Source organism: Thalassophryne amazonica, chromosome 13 (genome assembly GCF_902500255.1).
Source record: "Thalassophryne amazonica chromosome 13, fThaAma1.1, whole genome shotgun sequence".
NCBI lineage: Eukaryota > Metazoa > Chordata > Actinopteri > Batrachoidiformes > Batrachoididae > Thalassophryne > Thalassophryne amazonica.
Window position 1 is genome coordinate 16,018,321 of NC_047115.1, and position 26,345 is coordinate 16,044,665.

The 26,345-nt window shown below is 43.6% G+C and overlaps 1 protein-coding gene across 3 annotated transcripts in view; it reads left to right on the plus strand.

Moving 5' to 3' along the window:
- The first annotated feature begins 19,625 nt into the window (after window positions 1-19,625).
- slc8a1b (solute carrier family 8 member 1b) overlaps window positions 19,626-26,345 on the plus strand; it is a 363,534-nt gene continuing 356,814 nt past the window's right edge. For 2 of the 3 annotated variants that reach the window (XM_034185109.1, XM_034185111.1), the window contains exon 1: window positions 19,626-19,986. The gene's annotated coding sequence lies outside the window, so the exon portion shown is untranslated. Of the gene's footprint in view, window positions 19,991-26,345 lie in introns of all 3 variants that reach the window. The other variant, XM_034185110.1, reaches the window with a different exon arrangement.

Here is a 26,345-nt window from a genome sequence, read left to right on the forward strand (position 1 = left end):
TGGAGCCGGTGGAAGAAAGAATATCTCCTGAATGCCTCCTTAAGGCAGAAGTGGCATTTACCCCGGTGCAACCTGAAGGTTAATGACATAGTCATCATCAAGGAAGAAACTCTCCCAAGAAATGAGTGGCACGTAGGACGTGTGGTGGAAACCATAAAGGGGACTGATAGCTTAGTTCGTCGAGCTAAGGTGCAAGCGGAAGAACGGAAGCTAACAGGGAAGAGAAACCATTCCTCTAAACCCTCAGTCATTGAACCACCAATTCAGAAGCTTGTACTCCTTCTTGAGGGTCAATAATTGGCTGACAATTCAAAGATACACTTACATCAGACATGTTAGACTGATTCATTACGGTGACCTACAGCCCATTTGTGACCGACCTATAGCTTTATGTGTATTGTTTATGTTCATTATAGTTGAGAAATCATGTATGATTGTGTTGTTGAGTTCATTCATCATAACATGATTTGGTGGGAGTGTAAGTGGCAGCCAAGCTGTCACTTCAGCTCCGTCATTGTCATGAAGGGGTTCAAAAGCTCTGCGCCCCGTAACCTGTGTGGTGAGATTAAAAAAAAAAAATTCCACAGAAGTTCTTTCACACTCACCTCTGCGTCTGCTCAACATGGTATGTTAATATTTCTGTTGGTTGCTAACTGCATAGTTTGTACAGTGTATGATATTAATGTGCACTGCTTGTGGATTTGGTTTTTTTTTGTTTGGTTCGTCAGCGTGAGGTTGTGGGGGAGGCTGGCTCAGTCTGAACATTTTGCACCCTTTGTGAGCTGAGCGAGGTACGTGAGCTTGGAGTGTGGGTTGCATGGGTGTTGCAGTGTGGAATTTTTGAATTTGTGCACACCGGCATGGTGTTATATTTGTGTTTATGCCTATGTTCTTACTTTCCTTATAGTTTCACGGTGCTTGTATGACGAGATGGCAAATAAATTAATTGCACCTGTTATCGAAACTCTCTGCTTTCATCATTGATGACAAGGGCTGTAAAATCACCTACACCGTTATCTGCAATTTCACTTATTTTAATTGTGTTTGGTTAAATACTGTGGGCACCATGATGAGGTTGCTTAGGTGTGTTTGGACCCCAGTTTGATATGATTGTATCTGATCAGACTCCATAGCAAAATTGAGTTAAGTGTCAATTTATCATAACTTCTGAACAGTTAGAGTATTTTTTTTCAGGCTCTTTGAATCAGTGCAACTGCAGGGAATCTGGTAATTATTGAATTTTTGTATTGATCTTGTTCAAAAAAGAGCAAAACTACAGTTCATTCTGAAAGCCTTTTTTTTTCAAAGTAGTGACCATATTTAGTGTATATATACTACAGATACCTGCAACATGTTATTGTGAGGGTTAGCGGAATGGGTAGGGTTACAAATTGCAAAATAAAAATGATGTCATCACACTTGACCAAACACTGCGTGTTCCGGACAAATAGTCAAGGTAAGTCCTCTGCCGGTCATGGAAGAATATCCACTGCCTAAATAAAAACACCAAAAGTCTGGAAATCTGATAAATACATCCAGGTTCATGCAAGGCTTTGAGCATTTCCTCACATCTTGTGTAGCAGCAGGATTAGGAATATGATGCAGTCCACTTCTGGAATTGTCCACCTTGCCATGGTGCATAGTTGTCATGAAGGCCTTCTAGTGTAAAAATGTGTCTCAAATGAACATGCAGCTCCATATTGGAGCAGCCAGAATAAATTATTTGTACAACCAAGCCGAAGGAACGTCATCATTTTCATGACTTAAGCCATCTATAAACTCTTTGGGGCTCACTGTGTGTTATGCTACAAGGTAGCTTTCCATCATGTGTGCAGTTTATAAATCGGTAATAAGTTGATTTCTACCTCAGCTGCTGGTGTCCACAAGAATCTCGGAGCTGTAAACTGCTCCACAGGGACAGTGTCTTAACAATGAAGACAATATTGCCCTCCGGCACTTGCACATCATTGTGCATCACTGCAGTTATGAATGTGTGTGGGTGTGTGTGTGTGTGTGTGTCCTGGTGAAGCAGCAGGACCTTCGTGGCCGGGACGACGGTGGGAATCGAATCCACGCGGCTCACACAAAAGACCGTTCCTCTACCAGGTCAGCCAAAGGGGAACTCCCCCGTTAGCCAAGCTAGCGGGAACGTCTTTTCAATTGGGACCCGGGACTTTCATCCCGCTACACTGGCATACACAAAAGTGTGACACTTTCTGGAGTGGATTTTATATAATGTGTTTTTTGCTGCTTATGTGTGCTTATTTCATTCTTTCTTACTTTTAAAGGTAAACTGACATCTTTTGCAGAAGCTCTCACCCATAATTCACTCTGTCGCATCCAAATTATACAAAAATGTAAATATCCTTTTTGAAACCAGCAGTCAGCCATTATCATAATTATGGTGACACTCGACAATAATTCATCCCTGCAGGGACAAGACACAGTTCTCAGCCAGTCCTCACACAGACAATTCACTCTCAAGTGTTGAGTTGTGTAGATTCTTAAAAGAAAAAAAAAAAAATTAAAGACATGATCATTTCAGCAAAAATCTTTGAAAAATCTCAGGGATTTTCTTTGCAAAATAATGAAAATGAATATTAAAACCCAGTTTTATTTATGTTGAGCTTTATCTGATGTCTTACACAGGATATTATATTAATTGTATTATTATATTACAACACAATATAAATGGACAAGTAAATATACACAAAGGTGTTTATTTGACTATGTATGACTTAATGATATGACTTATGGGCAAGGTTGGGTAGGATTACTTTGAAAGAGTACATGTGGATTACATGTATGTATGTACATACATTTGGATTACTTGTAATCTGATTACTTTTGGATTACATTTCAAAGTAATCCTACCCAACCTTGCTTATGGGTGACTTCAGTATGAACTCATTCCAGGGTGGGCACAGCTAACCAAAAAGTTAGCTTCAATAACCGCTAATCAGCTAACTGAAAAGTTAACTTTTATAACGCTAACCCAATAAACCACAAAAAATTAGCAGAAGCTACAGCTAATCGTTAGCTTTCAGTATTGTCTCTGGTACACTCTCACCTACTGACAAGCCGGTTTTGAGTTTAAGCACCGCCAATGCTTCTGATTAGAATCAAAGACTATCAGAAACCCAACACAACCAACGAGCTAGCGCTTCAGTCTTTGTGTGCACTGGTCACTGCTGTAAAAAAGGATTTCTCTTCACAGCATACAGCGGTCAACCTGTGAGGCCAAATTCCTCAAAAGGAAAGCATGTTTGACTTATGGTTTTGATTTATAAACCAAATTAGTCCAGATAGTTTAACTATATTAATGTCAAGTCTGTCATTTCTACAAAGTGAAAATATAATGCATATCTCTTAATTTTAAAATATTGCAATAATAAGTTTTGAACATCAACACACACAGATGCCAAAATGCATTATGGGTAAGATGAGCCCCTGATCACTGATTGGTTGATTCATTTTATGTAAAAAACCAACACACAAGTTGACGTGTATTGGTAAAAATGTATTTGTTTTTCATTTGTTAAACAAAGCATTTGCAAAGTTGAAATGCTGTTTAAGTTGTCATTCATGCAACAACCATGTGCGATAACGGGGAATCATTCACACTGCCATACAGTAGATGGTAGTGTTCTATGCATTTCAACCCATGGCATTGTGAATGATACCCGGTTATCTCACACAGTTGTTGCTGAATCACAGCTGCAAAATACGTAGCAGACAGGAGTCAACATGTATGATTTTAGGGTTTATAAATGTTTTTCACCGTTACTATGTAAAAAAAAAAAAAACATTAGCAGAACTAAATTTAGTGGAAGCTAATTGGTCCACTGATGGTTTTTGAAGTTAGCTGAAAAGCTAATCCGCTAACAAAAAGTTAACTTTGCTAATTAGCAGATTAGCGGAACTGTGCCCACCAAGGCTCATATCTGCTGATAACTCTTTGCTTTAGATCATCCATCTAACCTTCTTGGTTGCTGAGATGTGTGTGTGTGTGTGTGTGTGTGTGTGTGTGTGTGTGTGTGTGTGTGTGTGTGTGTGTGTGTGTGTGTGTGTGTGTGTGTGTGTGTGTGTGTGTGTGTGTGTGTGTGTGTGTGTTTCAGACCATGTTTTCCTTAATCTTGACCTTTGACCAAACTACTTCAAAATATCACCTCTAGATATCTAAGTAATATTTCCACAAAGTTTGAAAGAAAATATCCTGCTTTTTTTAATGCAACATGCCAGTGGAAAAAAAAATACCCTGCTTTTGCTGCTTTGCTGACACGCAGGGTAAAAAAAGGAATTATCAATTTTTTATAATATTATATTATATTTTATAATATTTATAGTATAAGTCGCACCTGTTACAAAATGCCTCTTGAAGAGGAAAACCCATATAAGTCGCGCATTTTCTTTGTACATTGTTACATTGTATTTTTATGTTTTTCATTTGTTCTGTTACTATTATGGTTTATTTTGTTTGATTCCTTGGATAGTTTTACAGAAATAATCATTCTTTCTGCTGGTCCCATTAGGACTCACCACGACAGATCAATCATTTCCATCTCACCGTGTCCTCTGTGTCTTCCTCTCTCACACAACCACCTGCATGTCATCCCTCAGGAGATCCATAATGCTCCTCTTTGGCCTACCTCTTACCCTCCTGCTTGGTGGCTCCATCCTCAGCATCCTTCTCCCTATATAACCTTGGTCCCTCCTCTGCACATGTCCAAACATCTCAATCTTGCATCTCTGACTTTTTCTCCAAACTGTCCCACCTGAGCTGTACCTCTGAAATGTTCATTCCTAATCCTGTCCACCCTTGTCAGTCCCAAAGAAAATCGCAGCATCTTCTGCTCTACCACCTCCAGCTCTGCCTTCTGTCTTTTTGTTGGTTCCACTGTCTCTAAGCTGTACAGCATAGCTGGTCTCATGATTGTCTTCTGGACTATCACCTTCACTCTTGCAGATTTACTCTCTACATATCATCCACCCTTTTCTCCCTCATTTTCTTCATTCATCAGCTCCTCAAAATACTCTCTCTACCTTCTCAACACACTGTCCTTGCTTGTCAACACATTACCATATGTATCTTTTACTTTCCTTTCCAGCTCAGTCCCTTTGTCTGGCCAATCAGTACATCCTTTTCTCCCTCGTTACTGTTCAGCTTCTTGTACAGCTCACTAAATGCCATTTCTTTAGCTTTTGCCTTTTCACCTTATGCCACATCTCCTTGTACTCCTGTCTACTTTCTTCATCTCTCTATCCCAATTCTTTCTCACTAACTTCTTTCTCCTAATACCTTCCTGAACATCTTCATTCCACCACCAAGTCTCCTTGTCTTCCTTTGACTGCCCAGATATCACACCCAGTACCTTCCGAGCTGCCTCCCTCACCACATCTGCAGTACTTTTCCAGTTATCTAAAATTACTTCCAGTCCATCGAGTGCCTCTCTCACCTGCTCACTGAATTTCACACAACAGACTTCACCTCTGAAGTCATCCTACAATCCACCATCCTATGCTGTCTAGCTACACTCTCTCCTGCCACCACCTTTCATCTCCAATTTCTGTTAACTTGCATCTCTTACACAGAATGTAGTTCACCTGTGTGCTCCTTCCTCCACACTTATGTGACTCTGTGCTCCTCCCTTTTCTTAAAGTAGTTAATTACCACAGCCATTTTCATCCTTTTTGCCAAATCAAATACCATCTGCCCTTCCACATTCCTTTCCTTGATACCGTATCTACCCCTTACTTCCTCATCACCTCTGTTCCCTTCATCAACATGCCTATTGAAGTCAACTCCTATCACCACTCTTTCATGCTTGGGCAAACTCTCCACCACCTCAAACTCACTCCAGAATGTTGTGTGTTGGGGGGTGTGGCTGGATGTTTTGGTGTTCTTTTCTTTTCTTTGCTCCTCAGGTGGCATGGAAACTGATTTGTCTGTGGAGAAGGTGCTGGCTGAAGAGTCCTCACCCTCATCAACATCATGTGAAGCACCTGTGACTGGTGCTCACATGCAACCTTAAAGACTTTCAGCTGAAGCAGATAATTGGATGGCGTTCTGCTTTTAAGGCATGTGTGATTCAAGCAGAACTGCCGGGAACTCGACCTTGTGATGTTCGTTTGTGAGACGCTGAGGACCGCACCTGGGTTTGACACATCGAGCCCATGAAGCAAGGAAGGGTGAGGACACATGCTGTCAGCACACATCAAAGGTGATTAAGTGTTTGACTAATTGTTGATAGTAACTTGGTGTTTTGTTACATAGTATACTTGAATTGTGATGAGAATTGTGCAGCTTGCTTCTCACTGCTGTGGCGTGCGGATAAGTGATCCTCCACTTGTTGTGAGAAGCTGCTCATTTGCATAAAGATAAAAAGTACAGACCTGAATGTGTTGCTGATAGCGTATGTCTTTTGAAAGATATTGTTGTAACTGCTGACTTACCTCACATCTTCTTTGCTTCACAGAGAGTCAGTTTGTCGTGTCCACCTGGGGGGTGTTTGTCTGGTGGTAGTGGGTCCAGGAGTGCCGGACTTCTCTCCTTGCGGGCGCTGGAGAGCGTGCCAACAGTCACTCTTCCAGAAGGACGTTGGTTTTGTACATTTTATTTAGGCACAGGTGAAAAATAAATTGTTTTTGTTGTTGGAACCGCTTTCTGGTTATTTTTAGCGCTGGGTTCTGTCTGACACAGGTTCGCTCCTCAATCCGCGTCGACACATAACAGTAGTTCCCGGCCATTCCATAATGGACCCAGTGGCAGAAGCGGTTCCTTTTGTCGAAAAAGTTCAAGAACACTTGGAGAACATACGGGAGCAATTACAGCATCTCGCAAACCAAATTAAACAAACAGACGCCCGTGTTACGGAGCTTGCAGCGCAAGCCGTTCTGCTTCCTGCTGCTCCAGCTGCGGCACTATCGATACCGGTGCCGATAACTCCGTCACCCACAGGTTGGAATGCCGCAGTTTTACGAGGCGTATTTGTAGATGGGTTGGGTGAGTCATTGAAAGACGAGCTGGTAGTCCGTGACGAGCCAAACGAATTAGATGAGCTAATATCGCTGGTGATTCGTCTAGATGATCGGATGAAGGAGCGTGGACGCAAGAGAGGACGCCCATCAGAGCGGGTTTTTTCGTATCGGGGCTTTCCCCGACACAGATCTGGGCCGCCTCTTCTTTGCCCCACTGAGGCTCCTCCGACGGGACCTCTGGCTCCTCCTGTTGACGAGCCCATGCAGCTCGGACGAGCAGAGATTACTGTATTGCCCCGACATGTAAACGTCAAGAGAAATAATGGTGACGTGACTCCAAGTGTTCCGGGACAGGCAACATAACACACATAAAAAAAAAAAAAAAAAAAAAAATCTAGCACGGGTAAATGTTTTTTCCTTAAATAGGGGTTATAATTGTATGGGGAGTCAGAGGCGTATCTGGTGGAGTGACTGTTAGGCGGTTGGAAGTCCGCCTGAGCTCACATCATTATTAATTTTTTATGTGTTTTTAGGTATTTTCTGTTTGGGTTGTTGGGTCATTTTATTTTGTTGTTTTTTATTTCTCTACATCCCTAACCCCAACCTCACTTGCCCCAAGACCGTTTGTCTTGTGGGTGGTGGGGTGGTGCAGGTTGGTCACGCTGAGCATTCTCAGAAGACCTCTGCACCTGGGGGGGGGGGGGTGTTAGAGGCGTTGTTTTTGGTTTGGTTAGGGCCCGGTTCCACTCCAGCCTCGGTGAGCCTTTGTACCGTTCGTCATTGGTGTTGCCGGGGTGTGGTGCAGCGGAGACTTACCTCAGTCGGAGGGGTGGGCCGATCTGTTGCCGTTCGCCATTTTGGTAGTTCCACCCCTCCCGAGAGGCTGGGGTATGGTCGAGTTGGGGCACCGGACGTATTTCCGGTTCTCTGCTGCGCCTTGGGGTTGGAGCTGGGTTAGTTTTTTTTCTGTTCCCTTCTCCGGCTTGATATTTTGAGCCGTTCGCCAAAATTGAGCCGCCGAAGGCTCTGGGAGGGACCTGGGGTCTTTCGAGGTGCCGGGGAGGGTAACAGGGTTTACAGTCGTTTTATATCCCCCCGGGGTTGTTTTTGGTAGTCCTCCGGGGGTTGATGTTTGATTTTGTTCTGTTTCCTTCCGGGTTCCACCTCCAGGGTTGATGGGACGGTCCTCTGGGGGGGAATTGGCTAGGGGCCAACTGGCCAAGTGTGACCGGGTCTGGGGTTCCGGGGTTGTGGGGAGGGTACCTCCTGGGGTTGATGGTACGGTCCCCTGGGGGGCGCCGTTTTGCTCCATGTATACCTGGGGACCTGTGTGGGATCATGGTTCTGGCTGTTCCTCCTGGAACTGGCGATGAAGGCCTTCTGGGGGGGGGGGTTGGACTCTGCAGGTCATTCTGGGGGGGTTGTTTGTTATTTTTCTTTTATGCATTTCTGTTTGTATTGTGTTTGTGGGGCTGTGTTGGGTTTTGGCATTTGGGAGTTTTTCTTTTCTTCCCGGGGTTTGATGGGATGGTCCCCTGGGGAGGTTTTGGGTGGGTTTTATGTTTTTTTTCTGTGTGTTGGAGTGTATTGGGGTATGTTTTGGGGCTTTTGTTGATTCCAGTCGGCCTTCCAGCTGCGGTGCCTGTCCTGCTGTCTGTGGTGGACCTTGGGAGCGTGGTGCTGTCTACTTCCTGACGTGGACCCCGGAGGGAGGTGCTGTTCTCGGGCCTGGTCTGTTCGGTCGCCGGGAGGCTTCCCGTTGATGGGGGGGGGTACTGTTGTGTGTTGGGGGGTGTGGCTGGATGTTTTGGTGTTCTTTTCTTTTCTTTGCTCCTCAGGTGGCATGGAAACTGATTTGTCTGTGGAGAAGGTGCTGGCTGAAGAATCCTCACCCTCATCAACATCATGTGAAGCACCTGTGACTGGTGCTCACATGCAACCTTAAAGACTTTCAGCTGAAGCAGATAATTGGATGGCGTTCTGCTTTTAAGGCATGTGTGATTCAAGCAGAATTGCCGGGAACTCGACCTTGTGATGTTCGTTTGTGAGACGCTGAGGACCGCACCTGGGTTTGACACATCAAGCCCGTGAAGCAAGGAAGGGTGAGGACACATGCTGTCAGCACACATTAAAGGTAATTAAGTATTTGACTAATTGTTGATAGTAACTTGGTGTTTTGTTACATAGTATACTTGAATTGTGATGAGAATTGTGCAGCTTGCTTCTCACTGCTGTGGCGTGCAGATAAGTGATCCTCCACTTGTTGTGAGAAGCTGCTCATTTGCATAAAGATAAAAAGTACAGACCTGAATGTGTTGCTGATAGCGTATGTCTTTTGAAAGATATTGTTGTAACTGCTGACTTACCTCACATCTTCCTTGCTTCACAGAGAGTCAGTTTGTCGTGTCCACCTGGGGGGTGTTTGTCTGGTGGTAGTGGGTCCAGGAGCGCCGGACTTCTCTCCTTGCGGGCGCTGGAGAGCGTGCCAACAGTCACTCCTCCAGAAGGACGTTGGTTTTGGTTTTGTACATTTTATTTAGGCACAGGTGAAAAATAAATTGTTTTTGTTGTTGGAACCGCTTTCTGGTTATTTTTAGCGCTGGGTTCTGTCTGACGCAAGTTCGCTCCTCAATCCGCGTCGACACATAACACCAGAAAGCTTCATTCTCCTTAATCTTACATCTTACCGATGGGGCATATGCTCTGATGATATTCATCATCACCCCTTCAATTTCCAACTTCACACTCATCACCCTGTCAGACACTCACTTAACCTCCAACATAATGTTCCTTTAAAATGACCCCAACACCATTTCTCTTCCTGTCCTCACCATGATACAACTTGAACCCACTGCCTATGCTCCTGCTCTTACTTCTCTTCCACTTGGTATATAATATATCTACCTTTCTCCTCTCCATCATGTCACCCAGCTCTCTCCCAGTACCAGTCATACTGCTAACATTCAAGTCTTGACTCTCACTTCCACCCTTTTGGTTTTCCTCTTCTCCTGCAGTCTCTGGACACGTTTTCCTTCTCTTCTTCATCATTGTCATCTTCTTCTTTGTCATAATCATCTTCATCATTGTTGTCATTATCTTCATCTATTATAATTCATAATTTTGCTATTAAGAACGAAAGTGTTATTTTTGTGGTATAGGAGTGTAAGTCACAGTTCCGAACTAGTAGGAAAAAAAAAAGACAGCTTGTAGTGACTTGTACTCTTGAAAATGCAGTAAATTGAATAAATACAATCACTTAAACTGTTAATTTGATGTTTCACATGTTTTCTTCCAGTTTCAGCCTTCCAGTCTGCTTGAAGTCTGTTCTGGCCTATGGCTTATTCTATTACGATTATATTATGCTTAGTTCAGCACCTTCACTAGCACGTGATGGTTTGATTGACAGGTGGAAGGAAAGCTGCAGTCTGTGGAGGCACCCCAGGGTGCAGCGCCTCTGAATTATGAATGAATGAACTGAAGCTTTTACCTCCCAGTTTTATCTGCAGAGAGCTTCCTCTGCCCCATTAGCTATCTCTATTACGTACTTAGATTTAAATTTGCCTTTTTTATCATTATGACACAGAGGATGACTTATGCAAAATGAAAAATGCAGATTGTCTCTTTTACAACACTACAGTAAAGAAACGGTCAATTAAAATGTCATGCAATTCTGTATACATTATAATTCGGATTTTTACAAAATGTCTCCTGTATACATAAAAACAAAATGCACACAGTGTTTTTTTTTGTTTGTTTGTTTTTTGTCTTTGTGTGCATAACACTGTATGTAAGTAAGTCCCTTCGGCTGCTCCCTTGTTTGCACTCGGGGTCACCACAGCAAATCCAAGGTGGATCTGCATGTTGAATTGGCACAGGTTTTACGCCGGATGCCCTTCCTGACGCAACTCCACATTACATGGAGAAATGTGGCAGGGGTGGGATTTGAATCCGGAGCCTTCTGAACTGAAACCAAGCACATTAACCACTTGGCCACCACCCCTGTGCATAACACTGTATGTACATGTAAATAAAATTTTATGTCTGCACAGCTTATGTGGTAACTTGTTAGGCAATTCCTGCTTGATTAGAAAATCAGAATATCTGCAGTTGAACATTGTAATGGGCAGTGAAATTGGGGTGCAGGGTTTCACTTTGTACATACTTTATTTTATACTCTTGAAAATGTCCACTCATAAATTAAAGAATGCATTAAGTCCCATTTATCGCTTTACTGTTACTAATTTACCATAACAGGAGGAGTAATGGTGCATATCTTTTCCTAAGCAGCTCTTATTTGCCCACATGCAGAGCAGCCAGGTTGCTCAAAAGTGTTGCATCCCCACATAACTCTTCTGAAAGTTGCATACCGCTGCTGCCACTGGGCCAGTCTGGGCCCAGCCACATAAGATCTGCACTGTGAAACTTTCTCTGACTGCCCATCTCAAACACATTTTGCCAGATTATCTAAATTATTTTCCCAGTCTCATCCCTCAAGACATCAGTTGAAGCACTTAAAGTGTGTGCTGTTGCATACCAATAGTGACATTTCCTTTCCATAGAGGTATGTGACACAGCAGGTCATGAGTGATTAGCTGTGGGGTCATGGTGGGTCACCGTGGTCTGGCTGGTTTGGCCGGTCTGTTTGGACTGGAGATGGAAATTGGAGCCTTCAGCAGGCTTCTGCTGTTAGTTTCATCCCATAAATTTCTCAGTCTCACACTATCCTCCAATATATTGTATGAATTAAAGTGTGTTTTTCATTTAGCACTGATGTTTTCACCAGTGGGGCCCTTTGACCTCACACTCTTACAGTGATTCTGCCTGTAACCTACATGCATGAAGCGGTTTGTATGCGATCTTCAAGAAAGTTAGGCAAGTTAGTTTTTGCATAATCCCATGAATATGCAAGCATAGGTGCTTTGTAGGATGTGCATGTTCCTCAAGCTTGAATTTCCTACCCCAGGCCTGGGAGTTTGTGGGTTCTGCTCAGTATGTTAGTTGTTCTTAGAACTGCAGTCTGCTGGACAGACACTTCTGATGTTGTACCTGGAATCTGCTGGAACCACTTTTCCAGTTTGGGCATTACAGCTCCAAGTGCTCCTGTTGCCACTGAGAACACTTAGGACTTTACCTTCCACATCTACTCCAGTTGTTACTTCAGCCACTGGTATCTCTCGATTTTCTCGTGCTCCATCTTTCGAATGTTGCTCTTGACTGGGATTACCACATGTATCACAACTGTGATATTCTGCTCCTTGTCAGCCACCACTATGTCTGGTTGGCTGGCCAGCAGAACTTGACGTCCTGCAGGACCTTAGCCCTGGAGGACTCTATACACACTACCTGTCTGTGTCCTTGGAAAAGACCCTTCTCTGTATTGTCTTAGTCCATCCATATAGTTACCAGCATCTCATCCAGGGGAAGTTATAGCCTCTCAACTGCTTTATAAAAGTTTGGCAAAATGATGCCAAATAAAATGCACCTGATTTGAACCTGAGATCATTACACTGTATGTCCTGCACAATTTTAGCCATCACATATAGGCAAAATCTATCCAGAATGCATTGCATTATCAATGTTAGGTGTTTTTTAAGTCACCTAAAATTTGGGTCCCATTCTTTATGGTGTCTGACATCTACATGCTATTTCTGCAGTACATGTGTCTATGACAAAGCTTTACAAGTGGAAAAATGTGACCACTTGAGGAGGAAGTGACATCAGATTGGTCATTTCAGTGGGACACCTGTAGTGTGGACATGGGACTTTGAAACAGTTAGCAACACTGCAAGCTGTTAGCGATGCTGATGCTAACTGGCTTATTGGCTGTGGTTGGACAAATCAAAGAATTGAGAAACACAAAAGTGATGATGGCAACTGGACGTTTAATGGCCATCATGTGGACCTTGAAAATGTTGAAGCTCTTGGCTGTGCCAAAATCAAAGCAGCTGTGTGCTTCGTTTCCTGTAGCGAACGGCTTTATTCACAATCTCAACGAATCAAAAAAACCAAGAAACACAAATGCAATGATGCCAAGTTTCTGCCAAGTTTGACCATCATGTTAAACTTGGCAGTATCGCAGCATACAAAGCCCTGTGGAGCCCAAAGCAGAGTTGGACAGCAGACCATGTTCTCCATGGCTGCTGTGTCCCATTTAAGGAGATGTAAAATCAGCCAGATATGGTTGTGTTGCAAGTTTTATATTTACTTATTTATTGCTTAGTTTGTCCAGTATGGTTTACACTTATTGGATGTATTGTTAACGGCGGCTGCACCAGTTACAATCTAACGGGCAAAAAAAGGTAATATTAATAGTGCACCCTCTCTGGTGCTTCAGAAGTGACGATATGTGATAAAGACAATTACTCACTCACTCACTCACTCACTCATCTTCAACTGCTTATCCGGGATCAGGTTGCGGGGGCAACAGCTCTAGCAGGGGACCCAGACTTCCCTTTACACATTTGCCACCTCTGACTGGGGGTACCGAGGCGTTCTCAGGCCAGTGAGGAGATATAATCTCTCGACCTAGTCCTGAGTCTTCCCCGGGGTCTCCAGCCAGAAGGACATGCCTGGAACACCTTCCTAGGGAGGCGCCCAGGGAGCATCCTTACCAGATGCCCGAACCACCTCAGCTGGCTCCTTTCAATGCGAAGCAGCAGCGACTCTACTCCGAGCTCCCCACGGATGACCGAACTTCTCACCTTATCTCTAAGGGAGACACCAGCTACCTTCCTGAGGAAGCCCATTTCGGCCGCTTGTAACCATGATCTAGTTCTTTTGGTCATGACCCAACCCTCATGACCATAGGTGAGAGTAGGAATGAAGACTGACCAGTAGATTGAGAGCTTCACCTTTTGGCTCAGCTCCCTCTTTGTTACAACACTACAGTAGAGCAAATTAAATCCCGCCCCTGCTGCACCGATTCTCCGGCCAATCTCACACTCCATTGTCCCTTCATTTGTGAACAAGACCCTGAGGTACTTGAACTCCTTCACTTGGGGCAAGACCGCATTCCCTACCCGGAGTAGGCAATGAAAGACAATTACATCATCATAATTTTACATTTTCTCCCAGAAACATTTCTGCAGCAGTGTGCTTCTGTTAGTACGCTGTAGGTTCAGTGAGGAAAGAGCCACCTGACTCCAGATACCTATACAAATCATGCAGCAGAACTGAGTCGCTGCGTCAAGTTTTCAGTGCAAAGGTCACCCTGTCTGAGCTCTTGGCCCTCAGAGTCGAGGGCAGAGGTAGGTCACGGTTTGTTTTATAGGGAACAACACGGGGGAGGAGTGAACTCAGCAAAAAGTGTTTAATTTCAACGGCATCAAACACTGACACTTTTGTCGGAGATCTTGGCCTCTGTACAGCGATGCATTGACATGGTGATGAACTCGTATGTTGTTGGGAGTGTGGGGGTTGCACCACAGAGGATGCAGTTCTTATAAGCTCTCTCTTGTGTTGCAACCAGAAATAAAAGTAGCAGCCTTTGATGGGTCACAAAGAGAATAGACCCCTGGTGCCTGTTCTCTTAACAGATCCCAAATCAGTCAGTTGAGCCACAATTTGCTGATCTTGGTCATGCCAGTCTGGTTTATTTGGTTCTCCAAACCCAAGTGTAGATTTGATTGTGCACACCTGTGCTCATTGATTAAGGTGGACTATAGCTACCCACAAAAAGTACATTAATCTATGGGTTTGTGCTGGGGACAAAAATGGGCTTTTCATGAAGGGGCACGAAATGTGAAGTGACGGGGGGTTATGGTTCAGGTTAGAGGAGAGTAGACACTTACGCTAGTTAGAATTAGGAGAAGGGGAAGTGTTATGTGCTGACGCGGGTCAGAGAACCGAACCAGCATCTGACAATGGCCCAGCGCTAAATAACCATAAAGCGGTTCCAAGAAACAAATTGATTCCCCCTCATGTGCAATAATTCCTGTATAACATAAATATTTAGCTGTCTTGGCAAGGTGAAGGACGGCGCGCTCTCCAGCGCCCAAATGGATCAAAGCCCGGCACTTCTGGACTCAGATTCACCGCCGAACACCCCCAGGTGGATACGACAAACTGACTCTGTGAAGGACGGAAAAGGTGAGGTAAGTCAACAGAGCTACAACAAATATCCTTCAGAGGCACACACTATTAGCAACACATTCAGGTCTGAATTTAAGCTTTATGTAAATGAGCAGCTTCTCACAACAGGTGGAGGATCATCAATCCGTACACCACGGCAGTGAGAAGCAAACTGCACAATTCTCATCAATGTTCAAATATACTGCGTAACAAAACGCCAAATTACTATTAACGATTATTCAGACGATAATCACCTCTGATGTGTGCTGACAGCATGTGTCCCTCACCCGTCCTCCTTCACAGGCACGATGTTGTGAAAGTGTAGGTACACGGACCCACAACAGGGGGCGTAATGAACGGACAATGGAGAAAGGTGAATAACAAGTTTTACTGTTGTGAAACGAGCACAACGAATACAACAATTAACAATTTGGGGTCGAATCCGCTGGTGTCGTGTGGGCAGGCTCGAAGGTAGGAGACGTCCGTCTCAGTCGAACCGGAACCACCCAGATCTCCTCTGCCACCGAACCCTGGAAATACTGGAACCGCCAAGTCCCGAATTCCCAGGTGGCCACTGCCTCCGCTCGTCGGATCCGGTACTGCTGGCGGGAGAGAGCAACAACACACAGGTGTGGATGCGACAGCACCCAGTAACGGAGAGGGGAGAAGCCGCCTCCACCTCTTGTCAATATATAGCAGGAAGGTGAGTACTTATCCAAGCAATTTAGCTATCAGTAGTCAGCAGTCCTGAAAAGGTTTAACAAGTTTTAGCTGGTTATTCAGAATATGAATGCAGAGAACGTTACCTCAGTCTTAAGGCGATATCTCGGCACTGAGGTGGAGACGCCGTCCTGATGATATACCCCCGTGCTGAGTGGAGTCAGCTGTGTCCAGTAATGGGTGACAGCTGTCACCCTGACTGCTCTCGTAAGGCGGCGGCGCCCTCTGGTGCCTGGAGCCCGCACTCCAGGCAGGGCGCCCTCTGGTGGTGGTGGGCCAGCAGTACCTCCTCTTCAGCGGCCCACACAACACACGATGTGTCAAACCCTGGTGCGGTCCTCAGCGTCTCACAACCGAACGTCACAAGGTCGAGTTCCCGGCAATTCTGCTCAAATCACTCATGGCTTAAATGCGGAACGCCATCTCATTATCTGCTTCAGCTGAAAGTCTTTAAGTCTGCACGTGAACATCCTCCACAGGTGCAGCCAATAGTTCTGATGAGGGTGAAGGACTCTTCCGCCAGCACCTTCTCCACAGAAAAAACCAGTTTGCATACCACCTGGAGAGCAAAGAAAAGAAAACAGCACCCAAATGTCCAGCCAAACCCCCCAACACACAACAGGAAGATTATAAATGGCAAAATAAAAAAGCCATGTCACAAAAATTGGACGCTTTCGTGACGGGGACACAGAAAAACATGAGACTGGGCTGATCAATCATGGCAACTGGGATCAGCAACTCCGATTAGCGGAATGGTGAAGGGGAGAGGACTTAATGCTCAGTCCAGCAGACTGTCAAGTTTTCAATGCGTCTGAGGGCTATGAGCAATTTAGAGGGATGATGCGCAGTAAAGAAAAAACTGCAAAAGCTGGAAAAAAATAATAAGGGGTGGCAAAAGGTGGCCAATAAATTCAACACACCACTAATAATCCTCCATCTGCTAACACTGCAGAGGACAGCATAAAAGAGAGCCAGAAAATGATCAAACTGAAGGAAAATATTAAGCTGATAAAGATGTTTGTTTGGAAGAGAGTCAGAACAAGTGGAATCAAATACTAAAACCAGAAGGAAATGAAAATAGATGTTGACTATTAAACTCCACCACATTAATGATCTCACCATCAACACAGTCTGACCATTTATTCCTTAATATTCAGAGCCAGTACCAGTCCAGTCTGGGAGTATGCACCATATCCACACCACAGAACCACCTTGGGTCCTGGATGCCAACCACCCAAGCATCTGCCACAGTCAGCGATTGGACAAGGCCAAAGTGATGGCCATGATTCATCTGAGGTCCTCAGCCCTGAAACAGCTGTGTACTCGTTCATGCAGATGCACTACATGGCCAAAATATTTGAGAAGACATTCCTTCACAATGCCTGTGAATTCTCAGCTTAGTGCTCCTGAGCAACCGAGTCATTCCAGTTTTACCCAGTGATCCTTTGAAGAGATCTGGTACGGGACATCTAGTTATGGTTTTCGATCACTGGTTTGCATCCAAGTGAAAGACCCCAAAACGTTTGAACCTTCATTTTCCTGCAAAGATAAAGGCATCAGCAAACACCTCTATCCACTGACCTCATGACTCCATCAGCTCTTCCCAGGCGCCTCTCGGTCTCAAAGCCTGAGGACCCAGAAACAGGAATGTCACTGCAGAGATAAGTGAATGGCTCAACACTTTTGCAGCACACTGATACATTTCTGATGGCTGAATCCAGGAAGTCATTAAACACCTCGAGCTTAGACTTGATCCAGGACAATTGCAAACCCAGACCATTTTTTTTTAGAAGCAAGCACAAGACAGTCACTGCATGCCCCATGATGCCCTTAAATTTATCAAGTGATACAGCCGTGTCAGGCATTGAAAGTTCTTACATACCTGTAGTGTAATGCAAGAAAATCCAGGATGAGCTATAAAGCAACCACTTGGAGAAATGTAGCCAATGGACAAAGAAGCTGGAAGTTTTCCCAGTGGTGCTTCATAGGTAAAAATATAGCAGTGCTGATGTCTGCAAGTGGTCAGTGATGTCCATCTCGCTTACTCAGTGGTGAGTAAGGCACTTTGCATTTGTAATAAAACGTATAGATGCACAGTACGCTGAGTCAAGGTGAGGTGAAGTCGAGGAGGCTGCATGCATATCCAATATTTTACTGTAATCATTTACAAAAAACAGACAGAAAACGCAGATGAAGTGTCTTGTTCAAGGATGCAGAAAGGTAGCATCACCAGGAATCGAACCCACGTCTACATAATGATTGTCCAACTCCTTATCCCACTGCAATACTAAAATTCAGAATGTGGTAATCTACACTGTCCATTTTGTAGATGTTAGAAAAATCCAGTTTGAGGTTGTTGTCCACATATTTCTCTCTCCCTCTCATCTTCAACCGCTTAGTCCAATCAAGAGTCGTGGGGGCTGGAGCCTATCCTAGCAGTCATAGAGCGTGAGGTGGGGTACACCCAGGACAGGACGCCAGTCTGTCACAGGGCCACAAACAGACAGACAAGCACATTCACACCCACTCGCACACCTACAGACAATTTAAAGATTCCAATCCACCTAACCCGCAAGTCTTTGGATGTGGGACGAAACCGGAGCAACTGGAGGAAACCCATGCAAACACAGGGAGAACATGCAAACTCCACACAGAAAGGCCACAGGCCGGAACTGAACCCATGACCTTCTTGCTGTGAGGCAACAGTGCTAACCACTAATCCACCGTGCTGCCCCGCATATTTCTTTGAATATATATTTATTTCATAAGACAAACTTTCCCCAGGAAGCGTGAGGGGACTTAAGGACAAGGACGTCTGGGATAAACTACTTGATGACAATCCAAACCCGGATAAGCAGCAGAAAGTCAACAAATGTGACACAGTTGTCAAAGATGAGTACAGACCACTGAGATTTGATCCATAACATTTTTGCTGTTAGTACAGCACCCATTGGAATTTAAACTACCCAAAATCACAGTTAATGCAAAACACTACCCCTACCTCAAACCCAAAGTTTTGAGCTTGAGATCAGTCAGTTGCCTCCTGCACAGCTTCGATACCATGATGTTTATCTTTATTTCATGATAATAACAGCAGTTGTTTAAGTGGTGGAATACGGTACTGTATTAATAACCACTTTGAACATTTTAATATGGCTAAGGTTGAATCAGATCTCTTTTTTTTTAACCCTGTGAAGCAGTGATAGCAGGGTCTTTACACGGACGTGTGTGTCCAAAATAACTCAGAAATGGCTTGATGGATTTCTTTCAAACTCTGAGGAAATATTATCTGGATGCTGAGAGGTGATTAGATTTTGGAGTAGTTTAGTCAAAGTTCAAGGAAAACATGATCTAAAGAACACATTTTTTTTAAATAGCTCAACAACTAAGAAGCCGAGATGGACAATATCAAGCACATATTAATTAGCAAAATATTTGTGATTTATTGTCATGAATGACTTCATAATGAAGTCATGGGATGAAGTCAAAATAGTGTAAAATACCATTACAGACATATGTATATTTACTTTTACATTTATATTGCGGTGTGGAGCGCACAGCGTCAAGCCACTGATGCTTTTTGTTCTCACTTTCAGATTTAAAGCACTAATTTAAAAAAAAATGTTTTTGAGCTTGAGCTTATTATTCTACGTTATTAAAATATGTAAAATTCCAATGCTTTTTTGTTGTTTATTCACTAAAAATATGAAAAATAAAATGATGTGCGTATTAAGGGTTCAAAAAGTTTTGACAGCATTTGAGGCTAAACGAATGAAATTACATTCTCTCTCTCTCTCTCTCTCTCTCTCTCTCTCTCTCTCTCTCTCTCTCTCTCTCTCTCTGCGCCAGCAGCAGGGATCGACAGGAGGAAAGGGAAGAATGAGGAAGAACTGCGCTGCGCGCGTCGTCGGGACGAATGCGGGTTTGCTGATGAAGCGCCGTACCGATCATCCGATCATACAGGTCACACCGCATGGAAACCAGGAGCAGCCGCCAGCACACAGCAACAAATAAAAAAAACTGCCAGTGCATGGGAATCCGGACTCCTCTCCCCTCCTTTTGTGCGTCTCGCTCGGTGCGTACGCCGCCTTGCCTGGCATATAAGAGCTCCCTGCGTCTCCATTCCTCTCCCTCACTACTGGGTCACTACTCCTACTACTACTGCTGCACCTGAAACTGCTCCTAGAGCCGCTCTCTCCGCCGGCCGGCTGTGGGCACAAAGGTAGGACAGCTTTCTGCTTTGCGCACGGATGGTGAGTGCCGGGGGGTCTGTGCCTGAATCATTGTGGTGAAAGCAAGTTTTTGTGTGTGCATGCGTGAGTGGGAGTGTGGAGGAGAAGGAGGAGGGAGGTGAAAGAGGCTTTCTGGTTTTCCAAAAAAAGCGCCGTGCATCGATGGTCAGGGTTTGAACGCGACCGCATCACCTTCACCTCCACGAGAGAGGGAGCCGAGCGTCCACAAACGAGTGCGGTGGAAGGCTGACATTGATAAAAGGAGCAACTGGTTTTGACCCCTGAGGCTGGTTCGCTCCGCTCCAGGCGATGGACCAGCCCCCCCCCCCCCTTCGTTTCCCTTCCAGTCCGACCTCCTGCCTGTGTGGAGAGGAATCATCATTAGGGATGCGGAGCACGTTCTCGTACCTTTTTATAGGCTCTCTCACTGTGGAAGTTGGGAGCCAATTATGCGCAGTGCGCGCTCGCATTCCTCTGATTCTGGTCAATCCTTGCAGAGAAATAATAGAGCCAGTTGCTTAAAAAAAAAAAAAAAAAAAGCGCACGGAGGGTTTTCATATTGGCGCGTTTCGACATGCACGTTTGCGCATTTCTGCAGGTCTCCCGTCCAGTGCGCCATTACGCGCGGGCAGATGCTGAGGGGATGGTGATGATGGTGCGCCCGTGGCAGCGCGCGGGGGCACGAACGAGTTCGGAAAAAATAAATAAATAAATATATATATATATAAAAAAAAAAAAAAAAAAATATATATATATATATATATATATATATATATATATATATATATATATATATATATATATATATATATATATATATATACAGTGATGTGACTTTGTCATGTTGTATGTTTGATGATAACTCAAATATGTTAGAGAGATTATGAAATTTTAACTACAGTGGTGAACTTTATGATGTGCGGTGAAAACGATTCAGCAGTGACGCAGTGGGTGAGGATGGTTAATTCAAAGCAAAATTATTAAATTTTGGAAAAACTATTCCTTTTTTCCCCCCACAGAAAAATGACCTGATCTTTAAAGGACTTATTTCACTGGTACATCGCACTGTAAAATTTATAGACCACAAATCGTTTTAAAAAATGAGGATCATATTGCTTTTTATATCAGATGTCAGACACAAGAAAATTAATGAATCTATAAATTGGCTCTTTTGGTCTTGTGGCTGAAGAATTTAATGGGGAGGTAGAGCTGAACTGATTTGGAATGGAAAGTAATGGTGCATTATTTTAGCCGTCAATTAGATAATTTGGGTCATTTAAAGAAATGATTTAAAATTCTTTTGGATTTCCCAGTGTCTCAGTGTAAGGATGTGTTCCTGCAGTGGAAGCCTTCAGGGGGTTGATGTAAACCCTGCATGCTCTGCACTCTGGGATATATGCATGTTTGCTGATCATTATCATGTTTCAGATCATATCTCTAACCCTGTTGCTTGTAGAGATGTAGCTGAAATTGTTTTTCACACCATCTTTTGTTGACCTTGAGTTTGACCTTTATCCAATACTCTGGAGATATCTGTCCAAGTAATACTCCCACCATGTTTGGTGAAAAGCCAGCGAGCTGTTTTTTTGGAGTTATCTTGTTCACAGACAGGCACATACACAGGACCAATTACTTTCAATACAAAAATTCAGTTCTTCAGTGCCTGCAGGTGCTCAAATGCAAATAACCTGAATAAAAAGTGCACTGACAGTCCAGTCGTTATGAAAAATTTGCAGAAAACTCAAAATTCTGCAGTGGAGTCCAGTCAGATGCCATGATATCAAACACGGGTCCAAGCTGACTCCATAAGGAAACTGGATCACAATAATTGGAATTCAAGATAACTATATGTGACAATTATATAACATTTGAGCTGACCCAAGGTGTACAGATTAGGGTTAAAGGGGTTACTTTAATGGAAACTAATAAGGGGTCAACAACGATCTTTAAAAATGGATATTAAAGTTTGTCCAAGATCACTCCATAGATGTTGTGGTGTTACAACCAAAAAAGAGGCTCATTTACAGATTGTGAAGAAACATCCTCTTCCCCTGACTCTGACTTGAAAATGAGTCACTGCCCCCCCCCCCCCCCCCCCCCATGGGTCATCTCTCTCCCACAGACATTCACCGTGGGTGTGTCTTATAGAGCTATAGCACGAGTCAAGATATCAGGTATGGACCACTGTTACATATGTCATGGAAGTCTAAAATGAGACATTCCAGGCCTGAATTTCTGCATTAACAGATGTAGAAATGTGGGACTTCCATCTGTATTTATCAGAGCTTTAATGTGATTTTTAACTGACATCAGACCTGCTTTAAACAGCTTTAAACCAACATCAGCATGTTTTGTTGTGGTTAACTTTGCTGATGATGGAACATATATGGAATGAATGAATGAATAAATGTGTATACCAATTGTACATAAGACAATAGCATCTTAATAATTAATGCAAATAACAATAAATGTATCATAATAGATAGATATAATAATACCAATATATATTCGAGTCAGTCTGGAAAGGTGGAGATATGCTCTGGAGAGAAGGGGAATGAACGTCATTAGGAGTAAGACTGAGTACATGTGTAAACAAGTGGGATCCCAATGGACTAGTGCAGGAGTAGAAGTGATTCAGATAGATGAGTTTAAATACTTGGGGTCAACTAACCAAAGTAATGCAGAGTGTGGTAGAGAGGTGAAGAGAGGTGGCAGGAGTGACTTGTGACAGAAGAATATCTGCAAGGGTGAAGGGCAAAGTTTACAGGACAGTAGTGAAACCAGCTATGTTGTACGTCTTAGAGACAGTGGTGCTAACAAAAAGACAGGAGGCAGAGCTGAAGATGTTGTGATTCTCTTTGGAAGTGACGAGAATGGACAGGATTACGAATGAACATATCAGAGGAACAGCTCAGGTGGGACGGTTTGGAGACATAGTCACTGAAGCGAGCTTGAGATGGTTTGGACATGTGCAGAGGAGAGACCCAGGGTATATAGGGAGAAGGATGCTGAGGATGGAGCCACCAGGCAGGAGAAGAGGGGGAGGCCAAAGAGGAGGTTTATGGATGTGATGAGGGAGGACATGCAGGTGGTTGGTGTGACAGAGGAAGATACAGAGGACAGGGTGAGATGGAAACGGATGACCTGTTGTGGTGCCCCCTAGTGGGAGCAGCTGAAAGACCATATCAACAATGAAGTATAACATGTCATACATAATGTGATGACGTTTTAAATAGTTCTGAAAATAATATGTAAAAAAGAAAAAAACAAATCCATTGTTTCACTCAATGCTCCGCTGAGTGTAAACTGGGTGTTACTGAGATTTTATCTTGTTCTTCTTCTTGCTGAAAGAGGACACTGTTCATCATGTTTTATCGTAAACTGCTTTTCCATGGCAAGGATGGGTCACACACAACTAATAGGAACAAAATCGGTAAGAAAAAGCCACTGTAAAGCAGCTACTGTGCTATTACTACTAGTAGTACTACTATAAAAACGACATGAAAGCACAGGTTCATTCCTGCTTTAAAATAAATGCATATGTATATAAGATTGTGATAAATAATATTATAGATTATACCCCACAAAGCCTCCAGTGCAGCCCTCTTGTGTGATCTTTATGGATATGATGGTTTGATATATTTAGTATGACATGGTGCATTGCATTACAGTGATGCCTAACACGTGAGCAAGATACCGACACACACTCTGGGACCATCTTACCGTTCACTGTCTTGTTCATGCACACTTTGATCTGTAGGCTACGACTGAAGGTCTGGTTAATGTGGGTAGCACAGGTGCACTTGAGCTCCAGCTCAAGTCCAACTCCAGTTTGCTATTTACATTGTGTGTAATCTGAGTATAAAGTAAGTTGCAGAGTGCAATTAGTCATGGGTATGTTTTTGGCATAACTCAAAGTTCTTGTTCAACATGGTGGCAACACTTATGCATAGACAACCACCTGTAAGTGGCTCTCCTTTTACAGCACAAGATTTCTTGGATTAATTCAAGAAGAAAATAGAAGACATTAGGTTAAACATATCCCGGCATGCCTTAACCCAGCCACTACACCATGCTGTTGAGATGGGTGCCATTACTGAGGTATTACCTAGATTTACAGAATTTGATAGTATCTCACTCAGCGTGCTGACAAAATTCATAACATCTACAAAAAGCACAACCTGTTTATTTGATCCTATACCAACAAAACTGTTTAAGGACCTGTGGCCCACTCTTGGACTAACTGTGCTGGAAATTATTTATCTCTTATTAACTTCTGGATCTGTTCCTAAATGTTTCAAATCTACAGTGATTAAACCATTACTTCGGAAATCTAATCTTGACACTAGTGTATTGAAAAACTGTAGGCTGATATCAAATCTATCATTTTGCTCTAAAATTCTGGAAAAAGTGGTTTCACGGCAGCTCGTGGACTATCGTACTGAGAATAAACTCTTTGAGCCACTGCAGTCTGCATTTAGAAAATATCATTCCACAGAGACAGCTCTTCTTCTTGCAATGGATTCAGATACCACTACGGTTCTGGTACTGTTGCCTTGCATCAGTGAGAAGTTGGATGTCTAAAAATGTCCTACTTTTAAACTCTGATAAGACTGAAATGATGGTTCTTGGTCCAGTGAGACATCGGCATCAATTTGACCAGTTAACGCTCAGCCTGATAAAGTGAGGAACCTTGGGGTAATTTTTGATCCTACATTGTCCTTTGACCTCCACATTAGAGCTATTACGAGGACTGCTTTCTTCCACCTGTGAAATATAGTGAAGATTCATCCCATCCTGTCTATGGCTGATGCTGAGACCCTGATTCATGCGCTTGTCTCTTCTAGATTGGACTACTGCAATGATGTATTTTCTGGTTTACTGCAGTCCAACATTAGGGGTCTCCAACTGGTTCAAAATGCTGCTGCCAGACTTTTGACATGAAGCAGAAGAACTGACCAAATTACACAAATTTTGACATCTCTTCACTGGCTTCCTGAGAGATCAGATTTTATGGTTGTGCTGCTAGCCTATAAAATTGTTCACGGACTGGCAACTCCCTACCTAGCTGACCTAATTAAACCCTACGTACCGGCCTGGGCTTTGCGTTCTCAGGGTGCAGGACTACTTTGTGTCCCTAGGGTGAATGAAAAGTCTGCGGGTCACAGAGTTTCTCTTATTGTGCCGCTGTTCTGTGGAATGACCTCCCTGCGTCAATAAAACAGTCAGATACATAACAAATACATAAATAAATAATCACATACAACAAAGAAACAGAGAGTGAGACTTTTGTCTTTGAGCTGAGTTTGTTTGGTAAGATGGGTGTGTCTGCGCCAGCTGCTGCTGTTGGGATCTGTGGACACGCAAGTAACAGCTGGAGAACACAAACAGTGTTGTGAGGTGCATGCATGGGCCTGCTGTCCTCACATGGAAATACATAAAAACACATATCGCCTTTGTGTCGGGCTGAAGCAACCGCATCAGCGCACACATCGGCGGCCTGTCCCATGTGAAAAGAACCACCTGACCATGTGTACACTCAGCTGGCAATCTGAATGCCACAGCCCTCACATCAACTATGGTCCACATGATGTGATGTCCTTCAGCGCGTTGCTCGCTGGACACGCGGCACCAGCAGATGTGGACATAAGAGCGCACAGCTTCATTCATGTAATTTCATGACTTGACGTCTATGACCATGGGTCATATACAGAGGAACAAAAGGATCATACTTGTATTGTCCACTCGATGAGGGGATTAAATATTTGAAATTGTTGTGCTTTTTTGTTTTTGTTTTTTGTCCCTCCCCACCTTCCCCCACTCACAGCACTGGCACGATGTGGTGTCACACATTCCAGGTGCTCGCACTGTGTTCGTGCGCACGCATGAGCGTGCACGAAACCATCGCTGCGGTATCGTTCATGCCTGTCTGATTGTGTGTCCCTTCCAACAGCAGGTGGAATGTTTTGCAGTTCTCCATGTTTTTTGTGGTTTTTCAGCCTGTTCCTGCTTCTTTTGCTTAACTTTGTTATGTGTGAAGGGACCATAAGTTTCTCACATATTGTTGTTTTTTTCTTTGTAACTGGGAATTTAATTGTTTTTATTCTGTTTTATTTAAACAAAGTTGAATTTGGTTAATGTGATGATCATGCCACAGGTGCTCATTGAACTCTTTTTTTCTATCTGATGAGTAAAGATGTTTCCGAATGCTGAATGTTGAAGCCTGTCCTGTACAGTGGCCACGCTCCCACACACACTGGACCATCAGACATTTTCAGCCGTTCTTGTGAGGATGTTGAAACTTCTCACTGCTGCAACCTTAGCCACGGCTTACTGACTACATGC